This window comes from Pinus tabuliformis, chromosome 3_2, assembly GCF_031772625.1.
Source record: "Pinus tabuliformis cultivar Carrire ecotype Pingquan chromosome 3_2, CPIR1, whole genome shotgun sequence".
Lineage (NCBI taxonomy): Eukaryota > Viridiplantae > Streptophyta > Pinopsida > Pinales > Pinaceae > Pinus > Pinus tabuliformis.
Genome location: NC_142302.1, coordinates 552,030,973 through 552,057,823, shown reverse-complemented (window position 1 = coordinate 552,057,823; position 26,851 = coordinate 552,030,973). Strand labels below are relative to the sequence as shown.

Genomic DNA, 26,851 nt, shown 5'->3' with positions numbered 1-26,851 from the left:
CTTTTTGACTCATTAAACAAATTAAAAAGGCGGTCCACTTTCAGCTCTTTTTTTATCGTATAAACATGAAAAGATCGTCGGACTTTTGTCGTTTCAAGTTCAATACTGGTTAGGAAACGACATGTCTTTGATCACTTTTCTACTTTTTCGGATCAAGGCCACTAATTACGAAAAAGCAAAACATTGGAGTCCTCTTTAAGCTCTTTTCAGACTCTCAAAAATTGAAAAGATTGTCGAGCACTTGACTGTTCGAACTCGTTAAAATAAATGAATAATCGTCCCTTCAGTATAAGTTTACCCCTTTTACGAACTGAAATGGACTATTTACGAAAAAGGTACACATTGACTAATTACGGTCAATACAAGTCCTCTTTAAACCCTTTTCAAACTCGTTAAATATGAAAAGATTATCGAGCACTTGTCTTTTTCAGCTCGTTAAAGTATTGGAAAATTCATCCCTTTTGTATTATTTTATCCTTTTTCGGACCTAAGGGATTATTTTACGAAAAAGTATCCCCATGGAGTTTTCTTAAGTTTTTCTTCTGACTCCTTAAAATTGAAAAACACCGAGTTTTTCCTATACTGGACTCGTTAAAATTTAACAATAAAGGACTTGTTCAATTTCAAACAGGAACGAACCACTCCTTCTTAGGGTTCGAATTTTAAACTAAGTTGGACTCATCCGAAGGATGAGCTTATAAACAAGAAAATGTTATCCTCCTCAAGCTTGTCAAAAATAAAGAGGTACTTGCCAGAAATGGTGGGGGAAAAGAGAGAAAAATGAACCTATTTGTTACACTTTGTTTTATAAAAACCCGTTAACCACTCTTGAACACGACACTTTTTGTTCACCTGGGTTGGGAAAATCCTTTGCCTAATAGTTAATCAAACCATATTGAAAGTCTTCAGCCGGTTTCTGGGTATTAGCTTTGGGTCAATTGTCACCAAACCATTTGCAGTGTCGTTATGTGTTCAAGAGATCAGTTCAAACAAACCATTCATCTACAAAATATCTGTCATCCATTTTGACCATCCCTATGTCAGTCCTTGAAAATATATTTCTTCAAAACTTGATTTATGATTTCGTGTTGTGGGCTTGCCTACGACGGATCACTTTCTATCGACTTCAGCTCATTATCTAGAAAGTTGATCTAGAAATCGTCAGTACCTTGAAAGTTGCATGCCCTAATGGCGGTTTTCTCGCCTTCGACGATAGGTTCCATCATTGGCCTTCAATCGAATGATTCCATGACGTGTTCGACTTCGAGTCATTTATTCACATTTCATGGATTGTACTGGGTACTTTGAGGGCCATTGACATTACTGGTGGTTTCTCTCACACTTGTTAACAGTTCACATCATTGACTGGTAATCAAGTGGTTTCTACCATGTTCGACTTCGACACATTCATTCACATGGATAGAATCATACTAGTTCGGGAAGCGGAAATCAAGACCCTGGATCTAGTTTCTACCATCCAGGTTGCGAGCAATTTTGTTACTCATTATGCAATGGACTATTCATAAACAAATGGCTGCACCCATACTATGTCTACACATGTCTATACTCTTGATGTATTACAAAATCATTCCTGTATGAGAACAGTTTAGTCAGTTTTCTAGTCAGTTTAGTCAGTTTTCTAGTCAGTTTTGATCTGAGTATGGGAATGCCTACCTCAGCGATGATATGTCTACATATATATATTTTGCATTGAATGTTTTTACAGGTTCCGACTGGGGTGTCCACAGGATGATCCTTGAAATGATAAAGTACTTCACTCTTCATAAATGAAAGACTCTATCTTCATCTATTACAGACTTCGCACTTTAGGGGGCAATCTGTTGCACTAAAAATTGTCACCTTGACATTCTGCAATCTGTGTGAGTCCATTATCACTCATACTTTCCTCCTTTGCAAGTCTAAAGCCTCAGTTCTTCATATCAAGCCTTGAAAGTAAGAGAAAAGCCCTAAAAGTCTCTAAAGCTCTGGTTCCACACTTTCTCTTTGCATTACCTGCGGTCCCGCACCTAATGGTCATGTCCCCTACGCACTTGACCGCTCTGTCTCTGTGTTATGGGTGCGGACCCCTGTAAAAGTTAAAAAGGTGTGAGTACATTCTAAAAAACTCACTTTCAGTCATTTCTAGAAGCTTCTGGAAGGAATCTTGAGGTGGCAAGTTCGCTCTCTTAAGGTTCATGCACTCCATACCTTAAGGAGCTAACCCCTTGATGTGAGGAGCTTATCTCTTTGAAGGAGGATTCTATCCCTTCATAGATGGACCTGTAACCTCCTCCTCTGCACTATAAAATGAAGCATTGGACTGGTTACTGAGGAGGTGGAAAGCTAAATATTTTTGAGGTGAAATGTTGTTGAAACTTAGTCTTCTTAGTTGAGCTTTTATGAGGAGAGATTACATACCTCTAAGATCTCATTTGGAAGAGTGCAAGGCTTGTCAGAGTAAAGGAAATTCCTGTTTCGGACCTCAGGAAGAGCTTGTTCAACATCAAGTCTGAAAAGGTTGTAAGGTTCTTCTTCTTCAAAGTTAATACAAATAAGTTTGTTTTTCTCAATAAGTTGTTCATTGATGGTTTATTTTATGGATTCCTTGATCACCATAATAGACATGATTTACTATATTTGCTATGCATGTGTTATTTGATGTTTGCTTGTTTGTGATTGCAGGTCTTTAAAGATAACTCTTTCGAACGATCGAGGGATGACTACAACGAACAAGCGTTGGATCTAAGGTAGGACCGTAACACCTCTATAGTCTTTATTTGTAAATTGCATATGTTTAGAGAAAGATAGATTTGTTTGTCTATTTGTTGCTAGATTATCTTGTGATACTAGGGAGATCGGTCTTGTCCGTAAGAACGATTTATCCGGCCAACACTTCCCACATCGGTTGTGCTTGTTGTTAGCACTCGTAAATTTCTCCAGACTAAGGAGAGAAATCCTAGAGGTAACCACAAACCACTTTTAGGCTAATGTCCCGCCCCCCTAGCCTTGGAGAGGGCTCTCTTGCTATGTTCTTCTATCAAGAAATTGAATGACTGAAGGGATTTGGGTTTTAGGCTGGTTATGATAATCAAAGTGAAAAAATTTTTAAAATTGTGGCTACAAGGTGAAAGAGAGATTCCATTGGGCATGGAGTCAAAATAATATTTCAGTAACCAATCACAATCAACAGAGCAGTTTGAACTAGGGTGAGGTAGGCAGACTTCTGGATCTACAAAATTTGTTGTAGTATGGCTGAGATGAAATGAGAGTAAGGATCCATTAAATATAAAGCATGTATAAATGAATCTTATATCTAACTTCAGAAGAAAACACTGAAATTGTTTGACAAGCATGAGCAAGTTACCAATGTAAAATCTGCAACATAATTTTCTTTCAAACAATTAAGAAGCAAAGGTACATGTGAAAACTAGAAGGGAATACAAATCACAAAGAGAGGCACATCACCATTATGTCTGACACAAGAATCCTGGAACAAAACAGTCCCTGTGTTGATGTACTGATCACTACTTTAAAACTTTCTCCACTGTTTACAGAGTTTTCTCTTTTCACTCCCGAATCCTTTTTTACATGTCTTTACATCATTAAATACAATAAGGAATTCAAAATTACCACTCTATGTGGTCAAATTCACTTCACAAAAGTAGAATAGTCTAGATGCAATGCATCTGCAGAAAAGCAAGAACTACCATATCAAAGTTATCACAATTTAGAAACATCATTGATTTAAAACTTAAAATAGTTTAGAAACATCATGTCTGGAAACTCAACTAAACTAACTTATCCACACTTATCCAACCAGAAAAATCACTTCTAGAAGGTCCCAAAATACAAATTTGCTACTGATAAACTTGCGCGGCAGAGGGGACTGATGTGTTTGCGCAACAGAGGGGACCATTTTTATGGAAAATAGGGTTCAAATACAAGCTCATATATCTCGAATCCTAACATATTTTACAAAACCGAAGGAGGTTTTTGTAGATTAGGATGTCCTTGAGAGAAACCTCTCTCAGTTTCCAAATATTATTCTCCATCTCTTCACAATATGCACCCAAACATCATAACTAAAACAGGAAAAGCCAAAACCTGAAAAATAGATTGTAAATATGCATTTGACTCTTCCAATATATGACACATGTGCATAAACAAAAGGTTGCTTTCATTATTTTTATCATTCTTGGAAAAAAACTCTTTCAGTTTTCCAAAATTCAGCTCCATTTGGTCGGAAACATCTTTTGAAAATGATGACAAAAACAATCAATTTCGCAGCAAATTCGCAGCGACTGTTTGAACTCAACCTGCAACCTCTCCTTCGGCTTTCTCAATGATGTCTTTCACTTTCAACTTGCTCCAGAGCTCAAACCAAACTTTGGATGAGATAAAATGAGAGAAGTTTCAAACAATTTTGAATTTTTAAGCCACCCAAAGCCCTCTCATGTCATGATGATGAAATTTGAAATCATGGAGGCATGAGAGATATAAACCACTAACAGACCATGACATGACCCCTTCCACTCTAATAATGACCCCTCATGGACTATTGAACCTTTAAAAATTTGACCTTTACAAATATTTTGACCTTTTTACACAAGGGACTCTTTAGACTATGACACATAGTGACTCATAGGCTAAAATTAACAAACAAACCTCCAAAATGAAATAGTAAGATAGGAAAACACTTTGATTCTTATACTATAGGACCCTAAAACTTGTAAGGACCACCGAGCATTTATATCTTGCCGCCTTTTTATGTTCAAGGTCCAGTTGAGGGGAGCTCCATGCATGCGATGCGACGTGCATTTGGTAGTCCTATTCCCTAGGTGTCCTCTTTTGTCATTCTCCCTTTGTTGATTTGAGTCCATTTGTTGGGTTATATTAATTATCTTGAATGTCACTGGCAGGGGCTCCAATTTATTAAGATTTCCAAGGATTTTCATTTATGGGATTGGTGTCTTTTGGCTTGATCCATCCTGGAGTATCAAGTCCCCTTGTGCCATCCAAGAACCTTTGTTAGTTAAGGTATCTTCCTCCACGTTGAGAGATTTGACGACGTGGAGGAAGGAGATATTTTCAATTTTTGCTTCCAACAGGATTATTCTTCGAGCAATTGATGGGGATTTTTTATGTTCTTTCCTAACACCTGTGAAACTTGTCTGGTTACTAGCATTGAATCTCTTATAATTAATAGTTTTTTAAGTCCATAATCCTTTGCAACATCAATTCCTTTTCGTAGAGCCCAAAACTCTGCTTTATTATTAGTTGCCAATCTTAATCCCCAGGTGAAACTGTATTCTTTTTGTTGGACAAGGCAGTGGATTACCCCTCTCGCTCCAACCTCACCTAGGTCTTTCTTCGTTATTAGATACATCGTTGGGAGAAAAAGAGTTCTCAAGAGGAGAAAGCCCTTTTGGGTACTTATTGTCCTTGAGTGAAATAATCTTGTTATTTTCAAAGATTTTCCCTTGGATGAGTGAGAAAATGCTCTCGCCATAGGGAATATCTGTCAATCCTCTTCGTTGTTTGGCAGAGGAGACCAATATAATGATGTAGAATGAAATCAATACTTCAAGGTAAAATCTGCCTTTGGGGACTTGCAGCATACACCACCAAATGATTTGATAAGGTATTTAATTCCCTGCAGATATGAGTAATATTAAAAGAAAGCAATTCAAAAAAAAATGCAAGGCAGATTGGGTGTATCTCTTGATCAATTTGTTAGAAGGAGAATAGACCCTTTTTATTAAGTTAAAAATAAGTTGAGAATCCCCAAAAGTCATCAAATTCTTGCAACCTAGATTTAGGGTGTGTTTGATGCCTAAAAGTAAGGCTTCAAATTTAGTGACATTATTTGTACATTTGAGCTCAATTCTAAAGGCAAACTGGTGTATCTTACTAAGAGGTGAGTAGAACACAACATCAACACCATTTCCTTCATGGGAGGATGCACCATCAAAGTGTATATGCCAGACTTGATCATCTTGGTTGACGAGGGAAGGATGAGGAGATTCTTGTTCAGTAAAAAGAGAATAAACACCCAAATATTTTTCTATGTTGTTAACATGGGGTCGCATCAAATTTTCAATGTAAGGTGAGATTATTCCCTCCCTTAGGACAATGATGTTCTTGTTGTCTTTAGGAAGGGTCATGTGCTTTCCATCCAATGACATGTGACCACCTATCCTAGTTTGTTAAGAAGCACACTAAATAACAAGAATATATTTGTTTTCATATAGGCTCGCATTCCTCTTAAGCCAAATACCCCATGTAATGATAAATAGCAAAGCTTTAAAATCCTTTAGAATTGGATTCCCACCCAATATCTCAAACAAACTTCCAACAAAAGGACACTCCACACATCTTTCAATCCAATGAAATTATTAACCTCTCTCCATCCCTCTACAAACTAAGAGCATAAAAAAGCATATGATATATAACCTCCCCATGGAATTTGTAAATACAACATCTTTCAAAATTAGATTTGTTCTTCTTTTATAATACATCTTAAACAAGTACCTCATTCCTCAACATCAACCGCATAAAATTTTAGCATTATGCAAGCCATTGAATTTCCAAAATATTTTGTATCACCAAACATGGTCCCTGCTCACCTTAACACCATAAAACATTTTATAACCAAGCCTAAATATATAATACCTCTACCATAGAAGTTTCTCTTTCGATTTTGTAATCATGTTATGAATGCCTTTTAAAGAAGTAATATATCTCATACAATATCGTGTCTCCTCTCCATGAAGACCCATTTCTCAATTTACTTACACTCCTAATACAAAATAATGGAGAGATTTAAGTTTGTTACTTCACCCAGAGAAAAGAAACCTTTCTCATGTAATGAGTTAACAAAGTTTCTATTGATTCTAAATGAGTCACCCTCACCCACACCCACCCTCACCCACACCCATATATATAATCTAATTTTAATTGTGTTTCCTTTTCCCACCTTCTAGATAAGCAAACTTTCAACCATAAGAAAAGGCATGACCATTGCTTTCTAAATTATAGAGACATCGTGAACAATCTCCATTCTCTTTCTAGCCCATTCCCTGAGATTGTCCAAAGCTATATATCTTGACCCCAAATGCTCTCATCTATTATCCACTTTTTGGAGTTAAAGTTTCTAGCCCATTCCCTGAGATTGTCCAAAGCTATATATCTTGACCCCAAATGCTCTCATCTATTATCCACTTTTTGGAGTTAAAGTCTTTGCACACTAATGAACATTCGAATATTCATGAGACTCTCACTACCATCATCCCGAGGAATAACATTTTTCCCCACCTCATGAATGCCATAAGTCTCTTTTTCTTATCACGACCACAAAAAATTGAATGTTAACTTCCTTATTGTCTCAAGAATACCTCTAATGATGAATACTAAATACATCTAAAATGTATGGATGGCTATTAGAATTGATTCATCCAATGTAAGACTTTTTCTCTTTCAATCTATTTGTCTATAATGCTTTGTATTAATAATTAATGATGATGATAAATGAAACAATAAAAATAAGAATATTAATAAATAAAATTATAATTAATAAAGAGAAGATAATAATAATAAATAAATAAAATAATGAATAATAAAATGATGTACTCAATAAATAAAAATAAACTATAAAAATAGTAAGAATAAGTAAAATTAATAAAAAAATAAAAATAAATAAAATAAGCTAGAGTCAAATTAAGGAAAAGGACAAGCTAAAGAAAATTAAGAGAAAAAATAGAAATTGACATGATGCCACATGGATTGTGTGCATGAAAATTTTCTTTCTATTTTTGGAACAAATTGTTCTATTTAATGGATGAAAAGAAAGATACGAGACATTATTCTTTCCAGAGGAGAATTCTAGGAGATAATGATTCACTAGCTAATATAGTTGATTGAGGGCTAGGGTGGTCAACTATAGAAAGACTTAGTGCAGCTCAGCCTATTGTTGGGCGGAGAGTCATCTCTGAAATGTTGGTTGGTGAGTGACATCTGAATAACGTGATGAATCTGAAACTTCAAGTAAGCCAATTCTTTGTTCTACAAGTAAGTCCTCATCTCTTGTGGTTTTTCCAAAAGTATATACTAATCAACTGAAATATTTCTTATGTTAATGACTAAAGACCCTAATTAATGTAAATAATTAGTATGTTTTAATTTTGAGATATTATATTGGTATCAAAGCAAGGTTTCAACTCTATTGGACCTTTGAATTTCTATATTCTTGTTCATTAGTAATTATAAGTAACATTTTATAATTAATTGCGCTGATTACATAAGGGAGATGTTGTCACATAACATTATGTTAAAATATATGTGTGTGTGTGTGTGTGTGTGTGCGCGCCAGCTAGTAAATGAAAAATAAAGAATATGAGAGAGATGTTGTCATGTAACGTTAACATATATATATATATAATAAATGAAAAATAAAGAATATGAGGGAGATGTTGTCACATAACATTATGTTAAAATATATATATATATATATATATATATATATATATATATATATATATATATATATATATATATATATATATATATATATATATATATATATGCTGGCTAGTAAATGAAAAATAAAGAATATGAGAGAGATGTTGTCATGTAACATTATGTTAAAAAAATTCAAGAATATTATTAATCACAAAAGGAAATTAAGTGTGGACAAAATTCAAGAAAACAAAAAGAGTATAAGGTTGCCTAAGTTAAGGTATGTATCATCTTCAAAAATTCTTAATCTATATAATCTATAACCTATAGTAATGAAATGATATTATTTGTTTGTAAATTTTGTCTTACTTCACATTGAGACAACAAACTCACCCGACTATAAAACTTACCAACATCTCATTCCTCATTCCAATTAGATTAGGTTTTGTTTGTAATGTAAAAAACCATATAAGATTATCTGCCAAAATGTGAAATTGATAAATCACAAGTAAACTCTTATTACATGTAAGATGTTATATGAAATTGGAATACCTAAAAAACTAAAATGCTAGCTCCTATTATGTATAAAATGTTGCATGAAATTGGTATACTTACAAAACTACAATATTGTATTGCATGTAAAATGTTACATGAAATTGGAATTGGAATAGTTACAAAAAATTATGTTGGTGTGGGATAAATTTTATCAAAGTAAAAAATAATAAGTATATCATAGTGAAAAACTATTTTCTGCGAGTTAAATTTTCTCAAACTAAAAAATAATAAGTATTTCTAATATATAAACCAACATAGATCCATCTTAACTCTCAATCTATCAAGTGTTGAAAGGGATCAAATCTCTCAAGGTATGAACCTCTTTTTTGAGTGCAAAAATTGGAAAAATATTTGCACCTAGAGAAATTTGATCCCTCAACACTTGATAAATCTGGCATTAAGATAAATCTATACTAATTAAAAAAACAATTATATATATATAAACTATTTATTGAAATGCAAAATACATAATTATAAAAAAGTTATATTTTAATCCATCATTTCTTTATAGTATATAATAAATATAAGCACTCTCTTATATATGTTAAGAATAATTACGCTATGTGAACAAAGTTTTAAATTTTAAATATAAGACTCAATGTTAAATGATATATGAGTCTAAATTCTTGTTTTAAATTCTAACTTAATTATTCTTAATTATTGTTATATGATTGTGAATTGTTTTAATAATCAAACGTCTACCTTTAAATTCTAAATATAAACTTTTTGTTAGTTATTTCAGAGATTTAGCTTTAAATTCTAAATATAAGGTTTTTGTAAGCTATATGATTGTGAGTTTTGTGAGTGTTTTGAGTAATTAAATATTGAATTTAAGAGGATTATTATATGGTGGTGAATTTTTTAATCTACAAGCATGAATATTTACTAGCAATTGTCCCAAAAGGTACAAAGGGAGGCCGATAGGATTATTAAATTGGAATTGTTGAATTTTTCTAGAAGAGATGTTGGTTCAAGCCTAACAAATGAGCAATTTGAGTTGGCTAAAGGCTTTCTAATTGTTTTTTATTATGGTAAAATTATATTGATAATTCATTGGTTTACTTTCAAAAGCTTGAAGGAATTTGAAGAGCAGCTATAGAATTGCTTTGTGGGATTTGATCCCAAAATCATTGATTTGTATATACATACTCAATGAAATGTTAATTGGTTGAAACTCTACACAAATGTTTGATATAAGCAAATAAGCCGAAAAGGTTGAAAGGCTTGATTGGTTTGTGGAAAACCTTGTTTTCTTGGACTGGATCATTGTGCAATTACTTTTATTTAGATGTTTTGTTTATATCTATATTACAAGGAACACATTGAATGTCTTATTTCATTTTAGAGTAAGTTAATTACCCAAAATCAAGAGGTTAAGTTAATTACTCAAAATCAAGAAACCTCTATAGATGGCCAAGCATATACGAAGCTTGCTAGTGACCAAGGCAATAACCACCATGACTATCCCCTACCAATATATTTCATTGAAAACCATAATTGTATATTGCATTTAGAAAGTCAAAACATAATATTAGAAAACATGTTGATATATTGCTATTAAAAAGTTAATTCCATTAGAAACCATGATATTATCGGATGCCTCGGATCCATCAAGACTGAGAACTGTATTCCACAGCCTCCAACCCACAACGTTGACAGCTCAGTCAGCAGTCCCAACGAATGGGGCAAAGATTTCAATTCTGGGCAATCACAAACCCACAACTTCTTCAAGCTGCTCAGGTGACCTAGAGAACAGGGCAGCATTTCCCAAAGAAAATTCCTCCAAACTGCTTAGGTTTCCAATATCCCCAGGCAATTCTTTTAAATTTGTCTCTGACAGGATTAATATTTCCAGGGACAGTTGATGTGCAACTTGGTGAGGCAACACTTCCCTCTCTTGCAGTCCGAAAGGTTTAGATATTCAAGCATCCTAATATTTGCAAATGTTTCCTCCAACAAGGTCAAATCGGAGCAATATTCCAAATTTAGATATTTAAGTCGAATTAAATTCCCGAAGGAATTTGGAAGCCCGTGCAAACTCCGGCAGTGAGAGAGATTGAGGTGTTGGAGATTTGTTAAGAACCCAAAAGAATCAAGCAGCGACTTCATATCTAGGCATCTTAGGTGCAGGTATTGTAGTGAGGACAAATGACAGAATTCCTCTGGTAAAGTTTTGAGATGAATCAAATCTAACATACAAGTCACCACAATCTTTTCGATGTGCTTCATCCATCCAATTGACTTATGGAACATTGAAAGAGGAGCATAAACATGTAGCTCCCGCAACTCCAGAGGTTCCTGCCACGCAATATTCATCTTTCAACAGTAAGAAAAATATAGAGATGATAGCCTTTATCTACAAAACCCTTCAAATGCATTCGAGAGCCTGTGCTAGTATAGCAATTGCAGCAACAATCTACCATAAATTAGGGCGGAAAAGTACAAAAAGAGAATAAATAAAAAATTGTCTTTAGCCCTAACCTGAGATTCTGCTTGCCACAGTTTTTTCAATTTGGTTCATACCACTTCTAAAACCCTTATATTCTTCATCGGAATCCAGGGAGGCAGGCAAGAGAAGGGACAATTGTTCCAGCGTAGCCATATCAGGTTTGGTGACTCTACCCTCCTCAGTATGCTTTCTAAATGACGATCTTTAGTTGCAACAAGTTGTAACTTCCTGAAATGATATGGTTTAGGGTCGATCAACTTCCTCAGACAGTTTCCCAAAACCTCATCACACCAATTTTTGAACCATGTGACTTCTTCGTCTGATTCTGGTTCCCGAATGTGATAGAAATAACTGAGGACACGAACCATCCTAATTCCCCGCACCTCGGTTATTACCTGCAGATTCTTTACGAACAAACTATCAAACAGCAAATAAAGAAAATAGAGCAACGAGTTTTTCTCTTTCAAGCAGCAAAAAAACTAAAACAGAGTGTTTGGTCAATTTAGAGTGTCCTAAATTGCTATATTAATTGTCAATCCGGGAGTCGTAAACTGCTGAAGCGTGGCGCACTATATCTGCAAGATAACCTATTCTTACTTTTTGTCGTTTTTTATTTTTATTTCGTTTTTGGGTTTATCTTTGTTGATTTCCTAATGTGAGATGGAAATTCTAAAAGACAAGTATGGATATAAATGTTCAAGGCAATGATGTCCTTTAAAATGATTTCCAAAACTTCAAACTTTTCAAAAAGGTTTTAAAACATGCAATGATGAAATTAATTCCTAAAAGAGAATGAAAATGTGCCACTATTCTAATTAAACAAACAGTGAACTATTGATCATGAAACCATTATCCTTGCTGCTGTCTAAATACAAAAGAAATTGTACTCAAAGAAATCCAAAAATTGCAAGCAAAGTAAAGTTAAAATCAAATTACATCAACTCATATTCTGACCCCTCACCATTAGTCTCGCTATGGCTTTCGGAGGTAATCATAAACAACTTGAGCAATCTGATATCTGATTTGCAGAAAAATAAACTAACATCAAATTACACACTCATACTTCAATCCCTCACCATTAGTCTCGTTATGGCTTTCGGAGGTAACTGATAATGACATGAGCAATTTAATATCTAACTTGCAAAAAAATAAACTAATATCAAACTACACACTCATACTTCAATCCCTCACCATTAGTCTCGCTATGGCTTTCAGAGGTAACTGATAATGACATGAGAAATTTAATATCTAACTTGCAGAAAAATAAACTAATATCAAACTACACACTCATACTTCAATCCCTCACCATTAGTCTCGCTATGGCTTTCGGAGGTAATTGATAATGACATGAGTAATTTAATATCTAATCTAACTAATAAAGCAAATGAACAAAACTGAAATAAATAAAACAGTGTTGGAATTAAAAACTAAGAAAAATAAATCAACAGAAGGACAAGACTGATTCCATGTCATTAGTCATTGTAAAACTATGTGCAAATGCCCGAGCTGCCTACTGTAATATGGAACAAAGACACTGACCAGTTAATAGTATTATAATGCATGAAAAATTATGGACAGAAATAAAACGTTAATACCATAAGAAATGCAATATATACACATCAATAACTATGGCATAATGAACTTAAGGAAATAAAGCATGAAACTATACAGCAATAAACAAAACCTCGGCGTGTGTAGGGGCCCTCTGCACAACCTCGGGCAATAGTTATCAACCACGAATTATGCTTATTAACAGAGTCTTCTCATGTATTCAAAACGCAGTCATAACAAAGAAATAATGTCACGGCACAGTGGGCTTTCTTAACAGAAAAATTACATTACCAAGACTAACTATTATGCGTATGGAAACGCATTACTTATAGCAAACGTTTACATAACTGATTTCCTAAAAACTGCGCTAACAGAGGACACGTGAACAACATCGTCCAGGGATCTAGCATCATGGCTGCCGTGATGATTAAATCTATTGAGGGTGGCTGTTGGATTCGGCTTATGGAGCAGTCCACAGGTGTTGATATGTCCCCTGAGATCTAGGAACAGCCACGCAAGTCTTCACGTGTTGAAAAACGGAGTCCTATTACCGTAAGACTCTTTTATTGACCACCGCTTAACCCCCATTAACTATGGCCTCCTTTGATGAATTCGACTGAGCCAATAGGACTCGGTCCATGTCCACGTCATTTCCAACTTGCCCATGTGGCTCGATTTGCCTGAAGACACATGCAATATAGACTTTAACAAAAAGGTTGCAGAAAGTGACAAGATTCCGCAGCTCAATGAGAAAAAATCTAATTCAAATAACAGACACAAAACATAGTTAGGAAACCACTTTATGTGCTCTTTTAACTCAATATGCAATGATGTCGATAGCTTAGGAGGTCCAGGTAAATGGAAAAAGTCTAAAAAGGTGTATAGGAAAGATGCAAGTTTGGGGCTCAACATACCCCCACTATGAAGGTGTTGCATGTCCCCATGCAACCAAAATTTTGATCATCCTCCCTTTAGTCCATGTGCCCTGAAACTTCTGCCAGTACATCCAGCCCTCTTCTCCTCTTCCTTGGTACTACTACCATCCTGGGCTTCCTCATCAAGCATCTGAATTTGAGGTTGACAAGTGTTGTATTCAACCTCTTGCATTTCTTCTTCAATTTCCTGTTCTTTTTCTGCCACAGTCCCAGATGTAACATAGTGTTGTCATGAATGATCTTGTCCAATCTGCTTTGCTCCTTTAATGCTTCATTTTCATTTTTAATATGTCTATTTAAAACCTCCAATTCAAAGACTTCTTGTTTCAATGATTGGACTAGAGCTTCTTGTGCTGTGTGAGGCTGAGTGGATGACGTGCTTGGACCTACAACTGTCTTCTCTAAGGATTCTATATAATCATACATCTCCTGCTGATTTGGGTCTACCTCGGGTGTAGCCTTCCTTGGGCTGACCCCAAAATCCTGTTGAGAAGGGTTGATTTCAAACTCTGGCCGAGAAGGACTCATGTCAACATCTGGCTATGTAATGGAAGTATGGTGTGGGCTACGGTCAGGAGAGGTTGCTGGAGGTTTTTCTGGGGTTTCCTCCCCCAAATCAATAAAGTGGGGCCCTTTGGTTTTTACTGTCTTTAATTTCCCTTTAAGCCTAGAGCTTCTTCTCACATGCTGTGGACTAGTATCTTCCTCCATACTCTATTTTTCCTTTCGTTTCTTCTTGGCTGCAGCCACTTGTTCTCTAAGATAAGCTAACCTTTCGGACAGTGTTTGGTGATCTTCTTTTTGAGAAGGCTCTGCAGTTTGAGATACAGCTTCTATGTCTCGTTTCCTTTTTTATTTTCTTTGGTTTCTATCCTTTTTTCTTTCTAGCCTCTCTTCTTGATCAACTTCTTTGGTTTTGCTAATAGGAGGGTCTTGAATTATTACACTTTTCTCCTTTCTCCTACTCCTTCTTGCTGTACTGCTTTCAGGTACCTCGGGTGGCTCTTGAAAGTAGTTCCTCACCAAAAACCGTTCCCAATTGTCCCTATTTTTCTTCAATTGGTCCTCAATTAGAATTCTCACAAGCCCATGATGATACAAATGGGGTTCTATGTCTTCTATATTCTTTTGGACTATTGTGCACATCCTTTTCAAGCTCAGCAATAAAAAGTAGGGCAGATTGAGGGTTTGGTTTTCTAAAAAGTTCATCAACAATCGGGTAGGATACATATACATTTCCCCAAAACGGCCTTCACAAGTAATGAACTTTTGAATAATTAACAATAAGTTGGCCCACTCCTCTTTTAAAGCATGAACAGGAATTCTTCATTTGAATATAGTCACATCCATACCTGGATTGCGTAGTATTACTCTCTAAGCCTTCTCGTCGAAGTTCTTGTTCTTGAACCAGCGTTCACCTTCCTGGGGAAGTTCTGTAGCAGCTGCTATGGATGCCTTGGTGATTGTAAACTTAAGGTCCCCAATTTTCACCTCCTGGTCGTTAAAAGACCTCGCAAAAGTTTTTTTAATCTCCTTATTGTGGCCCTTAAATTTTTGAATGAAACGTAGCCACCTTGCCTTCTTCAGTAAGTCTTTCACTTGCGAGTATCCTTCCAAAAACTTGGGCCCTTCCAGTTCTGCCCTTAACAACAGACCCATCCCTCCTTCTGTTCTTTAAAACTCTTCTACTTGAGGAGGGTTTAGCGGAAGTGAGACGGCTGGTTATGGGAGTGACAGAGTTTATGGAGAAAACCAGTGACTATGAGCAGAAAATAGAGGACAGACAGTGGAAGTGAATTCGTGAAATGGGGCAAAGGCTTATGTGAGCAAAGTGGAAATGCAGTTGTGATGTTAATAGAACAGTATGGAGAGTATAGTGCATCTGGCGGAATTTTAAATTGGGTGGCTGCAGAATAGACGCAAACACGTTCATGAAACGGCTGCAGATTTTGAGTGGCTGAGAAGAGCCGTAGTCAAATCGACCACGTACTTATGATTACAGGTGGAGTGTTAAAATGCAGCCAACACAAATTAAATTCGAAGGCTAATCATAAGACTGTTTGGAAAATAAATGCATGGTTCGTGGAGGAATGTCGTGGAATGGTTATGGAGCTATCACGGCAATCATTGCATATAGTGGAGCTTATGGTTTAATAACTATGCAAAAATGTGCTTTGATTGCTATTTGAAAGAAATTTTTACTCATACCTTGGAATTTTTGCCATTTGTTTGTCCATTAACCCTTGATCAACTGCTCCTTATTAATGCCTTTAGGTGCTCCATGTATTCATAATATGTCCTCGGTCATACCTGCATTTGCTTTCATGATTATTGAACTAACATCTTGACTGTCAATTTTTTTTGAAAAACAAAGTGGTGGCTGCGGAAACTGCTTCTGGCTGCGGAAACTGACACAGCAACCACTTGACTGAATGGAGATGGAGAGATGATAACTGACTGAATGAAAATGGTCATGAAAGAAATTTTTATTGGTGAAATGAAATGAAATGGATGAAATGGAGTGGAATGAAAATGAGGTGAAGTGAAATGAAAATGGGAAAGAAAGAGAATTTTTTTTTTTTGGAAAATATAGGGTGTCAGGTGTTCCTGATTTTCGCTCTATATTTTTTGTATAAGACTGCCAATCAGTGATTGGTTTTCAGGCTTATACAATTTTTTTTTATTTTTTTTTAACAGAAAGGAACAAAGGCTAGGCTAGTGGAGAAGAAGGATTCTTCTTCACCAACCTTATTGCAAAACTATCTTGAAACATTTTGACAAATTCCTCTTTTGAGAGTGGCTTATGATATACCTTTAATCTATGGCCATTCACAATAAGAGGAGCTTGAAATTCATCAATGGTTTTGATTCTTACCGCTCCATTACTAAAGCTTTTGTCAATCTCATATGGCCCAAGCCAATGAGTCTGAAATTTTCCTTTAAAGTCTTTAAACTTGGAATCAAATAGTAATGCCCAATCTGCCTCTTGAAACTTTTTCTCTTTGATGTATTTTTCATGCCACTTAGCTCTTTGATATTGAACTAGATCAGTTCTTAAGATTGCTTCTTGTCTGATATCATCTAGCTCATTCAACTGCTCCATTCTGTGCTTTTGGGCTTCTGATAGATCCATCCCCAACTGAACTGCCATCTTGAAAGTTTTGACTTGAAACTCAATGGGGAGTAGGACTTCTTTCCCATAAGCAAGTTCATAGGGAGAATGTCTTGTTGTATTACTCCGTGTAGTTCTGTAGGCCCATAAGGCTTCAGGAATCCTTTCTGCCCAATCTCTTATGTGTAGATGAACAGTTTTGGTGATGATGCCTTCAATAACTTTGTTTGTAGACTCCACTTGGCCATTTGCTTACGGATGGTAAGGAGTGGATTTTCTGTGCTTGATTTTGTATTCTTCCATCGACTTCTCCACCAGGTTAGATGTGAATTGACTTCCCTGATCTATCACAATTTCTCTTGGAACACCAAAGCGAGTAAAAATATCCTCATAAAGAAAACTAACAACTAAATTTTCAGTAGCAGAAAGTAATGCTATGGCTTCTACCCATTTAGTGACATAATCAGTACATACCAATATATACTTCTTTTGTTTAGATGGTGGATTAATAGGTCCAATGAAATCTAAAGCCCATTTTTCAAAGGGTTCGATGAGTACCTGCGGTTGCAATGGCATTTCATTTGAAAGATTTGGTTTCCTTACTCTTTGGCAATTGTCACACCTTTTGACATATTCTTTTGCATATTTGAAGAGGGAAGGCCAATGATATCCTAAAGAAATGATTTTATAGGCTGTCCTTTTGTCAGCAAAGTGTCTGTCGCATGGTTCATCATGACATACCTTGAGGATGTCAGGCATTTCATCTTCCCTAAGACATCTTCTGATGACAAGCTCTGGCCCTGTTTTAAGCAATTCGTTAGAAATCCATGAATATTTTGAAATTCCTTAATAATCTTTCTTCTTTCACTAGGAAATAGATGTGGAGGTAGTTTCCCTGTAACCAAATAGTTAGCAATATCTACATACCAAGGGGTCTTAGTAGTTACTGCAAATAAATATTCATCGGGAAACTTGTCTTCTACAGGAGAATCCTCTTTAGTATTCTGGATCCTAGACAAGAAATCAGCTAATGTATTTTGTTTCCCTGGTCTATCCAACATAGTAATATTGAATTCCTGTAAAAGTAAGAGCCACCTTGTAACTCTGCCATTAGTAACAGGTTTTTTCATTAGATATCTAATCGCAAAACGATCAGTATAAATAAAAGTTTCATAGCCTGTTATATAATGTCTAAACTTATTGATTGCATGAACAACAGCTAAGAACTCTTTTTCAGTCACAGTATAGTTCAACTCAGTGGGAGTTAAGTTTTTACTGGTATAGTAAATGGCATAAGGAACTAGATCTTTTTGTCCCAACACAGCTCCTAGAGCTGTATCTGAAGCATCTGTAGAAATATGGAAAGGAAGTTTCCAATTTGGCCCTCTCAAGATGGGTGCTTCAGATATTCTTGTTTTCAAAGTTTCAAATGCTGATTGACAATCAGGATCCCATTTGAATTCACAGTCTTTTGTGAGCAATTTGAAGAGTGGAGATGCTATTTTAGTGAAGTTCTCTATAAATCTTCTATAGTACCCAGTAAATCCCAGAAAAATTCTAACATCTTTTTGACAATTTGGAATAGGTAACTTGGAGATGACTTCAACTTTTGATCTATCAACTTTAATCTCATCCCCTGAAATGTGATGTCCCAAAACAATACCTTTAGTAAACATCATAAAGCATTTTTCATGACTTAATGAAAGGTTTGTTTCTTTACATCTTATAAGGACTTTTTCCAAATTTTCTAATGCCTCTTCAAATGAATTACCATAAACTGTAAAATCATCCATATAAACCTCTACACAATCATGGATTAGATCAGAAAATATTCCTAGTACTGCTCTTTGGAATGTTGCGGGTGCATTACATAATCCAAAAGGAAGCACTCGGTAAGCAAAAGTTCCCCATGGACAAGTAAATGTGGTCTTATCTTGATCTTCAGGTGCTACCTGAATTTGATTATAGCCACTAAAACCATCCAAGAATGAAAAGTACTTTTTGCTTGCTAGTGTATCTAATACCTTATCGATAAAGGGCAAAGGGAAGTGATCCTTCAAAGTTTCTTTATTCAATTCTCTGTAATCAATGCATACCCTCCATTTACCATTCTTTTTAGGTATTATAACCAAAGGAGAAACCCATTGGCTATCTGAAATTGGATAAATGAAGTTTACATTGAGTAGTTTTTGGAGCTCTTCTTTCACTATCTCCCTAAGGTTTGGATTCATCCTTCTCTAAGGTTTTCTGATTGGTCTACTGTTTTCCTCAATGTAGATGTGATGAATGCAAGTCTTAGGGTCAATACCTTTCATATCAGTATACTCCCATGCAAATGCAGTAGAATGTTTTTGCAAGATTTTGGTTAGCTCTTCCTGTTGTGACTTTTCAAAAATTTTATTGATGTTCAATGTTTTACCTGGAAAAATCTCAATGGCAGAACTACCGAACTCTTCCATAGAGTAAAGAGACAGTTGTCTAGATGATAGATACTCAATATCAAAATCTAACTGAAATTGTGTGTGGTCATATTCTGAAGATGTTTCAAAATTTTCTAATGTGTTCAGAATTTGACTATCTTCACTGATTTCAGAAATGGTAAAGGCAGGTTGTATAGTGTCCTCATCATCGACCCATTCATTATCTCCTACTTTTGCAATTGCTTTTGCTGGAGGATACAAATTGAACTTCTTTGTCGAATTACCATCAGAAATGTACATATCTCCAGATCTACAACTAATGAAAGCATCAGTTGTGGCTAGCCAAGGTCTTCCTAAGATGAGTGGGTGCCCTCCTAAATTACTCTTGGGAGTCAAAATCATGAAATCTACTGGATATTCCCAAGAATCTAAGGAGACTGAAATATCTTCTAATATACCCTCTGGTTTGATTATTGATCGATCTGCAAGTTGCAGTAAAGTAGGTGTAAAAAGAAGATTAGGAAGTTTTAGTTGTTCCATAGTCTGTCTACTCATAATGTTGATAGCAGTTCCTAAGTCAATCAAAGTATTTGGAATTTCTACCCCATTTATATGTGTCTTGACAAGTGGACTACCAGGATCTACATATTTCTGCATGGTAATTTTTCCCATCATGATATCTCCAATTTTTCCTACCAGGTGGATTCTTCTTGTATCTCTTGGTTTCCTTCTTGGTCTTTTGAGACTCAACTCCTTTATTGTTTTTGCTAGAATAGGAATCTCTCTAATGGCTTGTAGCAAGGGAGTCTTGATACAAACATTCTTTAATTCATCTAGGAAATCATAGTCAGGCAACAAGATTTGTTTTTCCACCCCTTTTCCAATTTGTAATCTTTCAGGGAAAGGAGGTGTGGATGAAGATGTAGGTTGCTCAACTATAGGAGTTGTGGGGGTTGACTCTTTTTCTTTTTGAGTGTTTGGGTTTTGAAGAGATGCTTTAGAAACTTTATTGACTTTAAGAGAATCTTCCTAAAAAATACTTTGCTTTTGAGCATGTATAGAAGGTTTTTCTAAGACTCTACCAGATATGAGTTGTACATCATTGAGAGGAACAATCATATAGGTAGGAAATTGTTGTCCTTCTACCATGTAACCATTCTGAGGATTTTTATTATTGGGATTTGGCAATGGCTGGGATGGTAATTGATTTGTCTTTTGTTGGAATGGAAGCAAGAGTTGAGAATTTGAATTTTGTTGAGAAGGTTGTTGTTGTGGAAATGGCAATGAAAGTTGTGGATTTTGATTTGGAAGTTGTGGAGCTTGTTGATTTTGAAAAGATGGAGGATATTGATAAAATTAAGCAAATCTGCCATAAGGATTTTGCATACCTTGTACCCATGATTGATATGGATTTTGAGGTTGGGACCAAGGTTGTTGCCAAGGATTCCAATTTGGTGGAGGTTGAAAGTTCATGGGGTTGTTAATCCCTTGATTTTGCCCCTGCCAAGGTCTCCTTGAAACAAAACAGAGAGACTCTATTGAATTTGGATCTTCTTGAAAGACAGCTTTGAGCCCAGGAATTGAAGGACAATCCTTGGTCTCATGGCTTTCTGAGCAAATCATGCATGTTTCTACAACTTTTGCATCCAAGGGGCATTCCCTTAGAGCATGTTTCTTCCTACATTTTGGACAAAAGATGGCCAAAGCTTCAGCTTCTACTTTCTGCTTGTTTTGTATTTTAAGGGTGTCTAGTTGTTCACTAAGGCTCCCTAAAATATCAGTTTTGAACTCATCAAGCATATTGCCAATCTCTGCCCTACTTACTGATCCAATTGTAGATTTGTTTGCTCTAATAAGAGAAGGATCTCTAGGCCCTTTTCCAATTTTAGATTTTCCTCTTGAGAGATGGACACATAGTTCTGCTATGTCATGAAGTGGAAGTTGAGAAATATCTTCCTTTCCCATCATGTTTAAAATATCTATCCATTCATATCTAATGGATTTTAATAGAAGGGCTTTCAAGGTCTCCTCATCTATGTTACTCATTTTTGCTCTTTTCAGGTTGTATTGAAACATTTCAAGTAAATCCTCCAAGTTTTCATCTTCTTTTTGCACCATTTTGAATACCTCATCCTTATGGTTGGTGGGCATGCAATAGTCCAGGTATCTATCCAAAAAAGTTTGTTTCATATCATTCCAAGTCCTAATAGATTGAGTGACTAATCCCATGAACCATTTCAAAGCAGCTCCCTTCAATGTTGAAGGAAACAATTTGAGTTTTTGAGAGTCTTCCATATAGTCAGAAGTTCGGCACACGACTTCAAACTCAAATAGAAATGTTTCAGGATCCTCACTTCGCAACCCATAAAAGTTTGGGAGGACAGATGGTGAGATGTTTTTCATTGTTGTATGAGATTCCTCATCAACTATAGGAAATCCAAACGAGTTATCTCCATCCCTATTTCCCCCATTGTTACCTCTACCTCCTCCATTGTTTCCCCCTCCTCTACCTCTACCTCTACCTCCTCCTCCAAATGCGTTTACTACTTCCTTTGTCATGATAGTTTCCTCAGAGATTTCAGAGTCCTCTGGTTCTTCTACTAATGGCGAACGAGGAGGAATTTCTCCCTCTTCTTCTTCAGGTGATTCTACTTCTTTGATTACAATATGTTTCCCTGTAGAACTGAAGAAAGGTTCTTTCCCTAAGTCAGATTTGATGGATAGTGTGGGAGAGTCTCCTAATTCAGCTGCTGCCCCTTGAATTCCAGGAATCCTAAGGCTAGGAGTGTGAGTTGGAGATGATGGAGGTGTATCTTGTCTATGCCTTGAAGTAGATGGAGTTGTAAAAAGCGAACTCTTGGCCCTAGATATAAACCTTCCCCTAGAATCTCTTGCTCTATGCATGTCATTTTTTTATTTTTTATCTTCAAGTCGGGCTAATAATTCTCTTTCTAATCTTTCAAATCACTCTAAGTGCAAGAAGAGATCATACTCAAGAAAGTATTGAACCAATAACTCTCTTTTCTGATCCTCCAGATCACACTAAGTGCAAGAGGAGAGCATACTTTGAGAAGTTATCAATTTTTACCTTTATTGAAAAAAAATTCTCTTTTTTTTTTAAGAAATTGGCTACCTAGTTACACTTCCCCGGCAAGGGCGCCAAAATGTTTGGTCAATTTAGAGTGTCCTAAATTGCTATATTAATTGTCAATCCGGGAGTTGTAAACTGCTGAAGTGTGGCGCACTATATGTGCAAGATAACCTATTCCTTACTTTTTGTCGTTTTTGAATTTTATTTCGTTTTTGGGTTTATCTTTGTTGATTTCCTAATGTGAGATGTAAATTCTAAAAGACAAGTATGGATATAAATGTTCAAGGAAATGATGTCCTTTAAAATGATTTCCAAAACTTCAAACTTTTCAAAAAGGTTTTAAGACATGCAATGATGAAATTAATTCCTAAAAGAGAATGAAAATGTGCCACTATTCTAATTAAACAAACAGTGAACTATTGATCATGAAACCATTATCTTTGCTGCTATCTAAATACAAAAGAAACTGTACTCAAAGAAATCCAAAAATTGCAAGCAAAGTAAAGCTTAAAATCAAATTACATCAACTCATATTCTGACCCCTCACCATTAGTCTCGCTATGGCTTTCGGAGGTAATCATAAACAACTTGCAGAAAGTGACAAGATTCCGCAGCTCAATGAGCAAAAATCTAATTCAAACAACAGACGCAGAACATAGTTAGGAAACCGCTTTATGTTCTCTTTTAACTCAATATGCAATGATGTTGACAGCTTAGGAGGTCCAGGTAAATGGAAAAAGTCTAGAAAGGTGTATAGGAAAGATGCAAGTTTGGGGATCAACACAGAGAAACAGGTTAATGTTAGAATGATTCAAGTACTTACAAGCGATTGCTACCACAAATCATCAATGTTGTCAGTCGTGAGCAGAGCTCCTCCAGGCACGCAGAAGGAAAATGAGGTGAGAATACGGTTACGGGTAAGGTGGTTACAGCCATAACTAACCCAAGCTGATGAGAAACCCGGAATAATGATGCTTGTGGGAAACAGACGTCAAGTGGAAGGAGGAAAATTTGTGCCAGATGTCAAACAGTAGAAGATCCAGATGCCAGTCATAGAAGAGCTAAAGATTAAAAAATATTCATACAAGAAAAAGACTCGGCACAGCCAGAGTAAACATGGTATGACTATTGGGGAAATGATTGTCAACGAATTGATTGACATTAAAACTCGACTACACATTCTCCCTAAATTATTTTTGCAGAGCTGCTTCAGCAAATATGCCCATGCAGAGTGCTATGAACGCACAAGACCTCCCTTGAACTATTGATTCAAGCCTCAAAACCCTTAAGTTTGGGCCTGGTTTCATTTCAAATAAATAGATCTAGTTTCCAACACATAGAATAATTAAAAAACATAGACCTTATAGACTGCACATTAGCATATAACTGAAGATTAAAAAAGGATTCATCCAAAAAACAGACTCGACACGGTCAAAGTAGATATCGTATGAATGTTGGGAAAATGATTGTCAACGAATCAATTGACATTAAAATTCGACGGCCCATTCGCCCTAAATTGCTTTCGCAAAGCCCCCCCTTCATCAAGCACATGCAGAGAGCTGTACACAGGGCATGCCTTGAACTATCAATCTGAACATCAAAACCCCTAAGTTTAGGCCTGGTTTCATTTCAAATTGATAGATCTAATTTCGAGTGCATGACTGAAATCATGAGTAATAATTTCAAATAGTCATTTAAGGACAGCATAGGCCTTATAGAGTATATATTAGCATATAGAAAAGCTGAAGATTAAAAGAATATTCATCCCAAAAAACACAGACTCGACACAGCCAGCGTAAACGTGGTAGTATATATTAGCATAGAAAAAGCCTAAGATTAAAATAATATTCGTCCCCAAAACACAGACTCGGGACAACCAACGTAAACATTGTATGAATGTTGGGAAATGATTGTCAACAAATCAATTGACATTAAAACTCGACTGCCCATTCGCCCTAAATTGCTTTCGCAAAGCCCCCTTCAGCTAATATGCACATGCATATTGCTATACACAGGGCCTGCCTTGAACTATCCATGTAAAACTCAAAAGCCTAAATTAATACGCATACGATAGATCATAAAATAAAAATTCCAGAAATTCCAGGGAAAATACAAACCCTTACTGTAAAAATAAATTCCAAAAATTCCAGGGAAAATAAAAACCCTTACTCTAAAAATAAATCGAATGTAAAGGTCATTAACTGCCCAACGCCAAATTACAAATCCACAACTTGGCTGCCGATTTAAGTCATTTTAGCCTCCCAAATGAAGCAGAGCATCTTCACTACAGATAATAGACCAAGCCTCTTGATTGGGAAAGTAAAAATATTTCTCTAAATATAAATAAATATCACATCGAGATCAAAGAGAACAACCACCGAAACGCAATCATTGGGCATCGGAGAGTAACCACAACACGGCCCATGCGATGCCACAGCCAAAATAATTGTCGTCGGTACTGCCAACCAACCCCACAACGAAGCAGCATACAAAGCACGGCACAAGAGTGTAAGCACGAAAGGATATATATAGCCCACGTCTAGGGTTCTTATCTTTGGTTCTAACCCTAACTAATACCGCACCCTCCAAATCTACGATATATTCTCTCACAAACTGTCAAACAGCAAATAAAGAAAACAGAGCAACGAGTTTTTCTCTTTCAAGCAACAAAAAACTAAAACAGAGCAACAAGTTAATGTTAGAATGATTCAAGTACTTACAGCCGATTGCTGCCACAAATCATGAATGTCGTCGGTCATGAGCAGAGCTCCTCCGAGCACGCAGAAGGCAAATGAGGCGACAATTCGGTTAGGGGTAAGGTGGTTACGGCCATAACTAACCCAAGCTGATGAGAAACCCGAAATAATGATGCATGTGGGAAACAGATGTCAAGCGGAAAGAGGAAAATTTGTGCCAGATGTCAAACAGTAGAAGATCCAGATGTCAGTCAGAGAATGAAAGTGTTGACGAAGAAGTTGATGCATAGGAAGGCTTATCGGCCTAAATATTGAAAAGAAGATAGTTATAGTTTTAATAATGAGAATGTTAACTATTATGTAAATTTAAATACTAAAAAAATTATAATATGATATTATATCTATATATATATATATATATATAAAGTGAATATTTATATAGGTATGAATTTGGTTTTTTATTTTGTTTATAATATTTAGATATCTAATTTTGTTTTTGGAAGTCTGATAAAATAAGTACTAGTTTTTATAGGTCGATATTGTACAATCTCAAAATTAAGGGAATAATCATCCAACAAATATTGCCAAAGAAGTTAGAGAGTTTTTTTCATAGAAAAAAATGTATTTTTTTTTGTTATTCATTTGAATAAAAGAACGTACATGATAAGGCAGATAAAAATCGGTTTTTATCCCTTACAGAAGACTGTTACAAAGAGAATCATAGATCAAAAACTACAATTGACTGAAGTGATTACTGATATACAGGTATCATAAAACTGATATAAACTAAATGATTGTACAAAACTAGTATACTAGAAAATAATTAATATAGAGATGTTGTATTCACATAAAGTGTTTCAAATAAGTCCTCAAAGATTTAGAAAATCCGAGAGACATATATTTGAAATCTACTATGTCAATAATAGTAGTGCTGCCTTGATCCGATGAGCTGGAACAATGTAACAGGAATATTAATTGTCTACAAAGATGCTATAAAGTTCAGCGATAATTCTCTAGTATATAGGAATTGATTTTATACTTTGGATTGTGTTGCCATCAAGTTCTTCAAAGAGAATGTATCCTAGGTCCAAAGAGAGCATTTTTTGAAATTCGATATTTTGTTGTATTGAACTCTCTATAAATCCAGTGGAAACTGACCTCTTGAAAGTGTTTCTTTGTCTCTTCAATTTTGTGTTTCCAAACAATAAGATTTAGCACCTCCAACTGGGCATTACCTGTCAACCAATTAATTAAACATTTTGAATCACCAAGAATTTGAATGAATTTAATATTTTTTTAACTTAGCTAATATCATAAGGCTCCGAACAACTATAAGTTAAACTTTGGTGTCAGCTCCATTGCATAGGCCAATTCTGAAAAGCACGGATTTGTTCCCTGTCAACATAATCGACCCCACCCCCTCCACAATTATTTCCTTGAGAAACTTCATCAAATAACCCAACTGGGAGATCATGAGAGATGTGATGGAATTGAATCCTTCTTGGATATTTTCTCTTTTCAATTGAGAAGTATTCCGTGAAGAGTGGAACAACCTTGGAAATTTGGAGTAGAATGCATGTACTGGCAT

At 35.6% G+C, this 26,851-nt stretch overlaps 2 non-coding genes across 2 annotated transcripts; both read right to left on the bottom strand.

Moving 5' to 3' along the window:
* Window positions 1–24,016: 24,016 nt before the first annotated feature.
* Window positions 24,017–24,146, bottom strand: LOC149181708 (small nucleolar RNA snoR135). Its single transcript, XR_016257870.1, has one exon. It is a non-coding gene; the product is annotated as a small nucleolar RNA snoR135 (small nucleolar RNA).
* Window positions 24,147–24,461: 315 nt separating this feature from the next.
* LOC149181707 (small nucleolar RNA snoR135) lies at window positions 24,462–24,592 on the bottom strand. The gene has a single exon (XR_016257867.1). It is a non-coding gene; the product is annotated as a small nucleolar RNA snoR135 (small nucleolar RNA).
* Window positions 24,593–26,851: the final 2,259 nt, after the last annotated feature.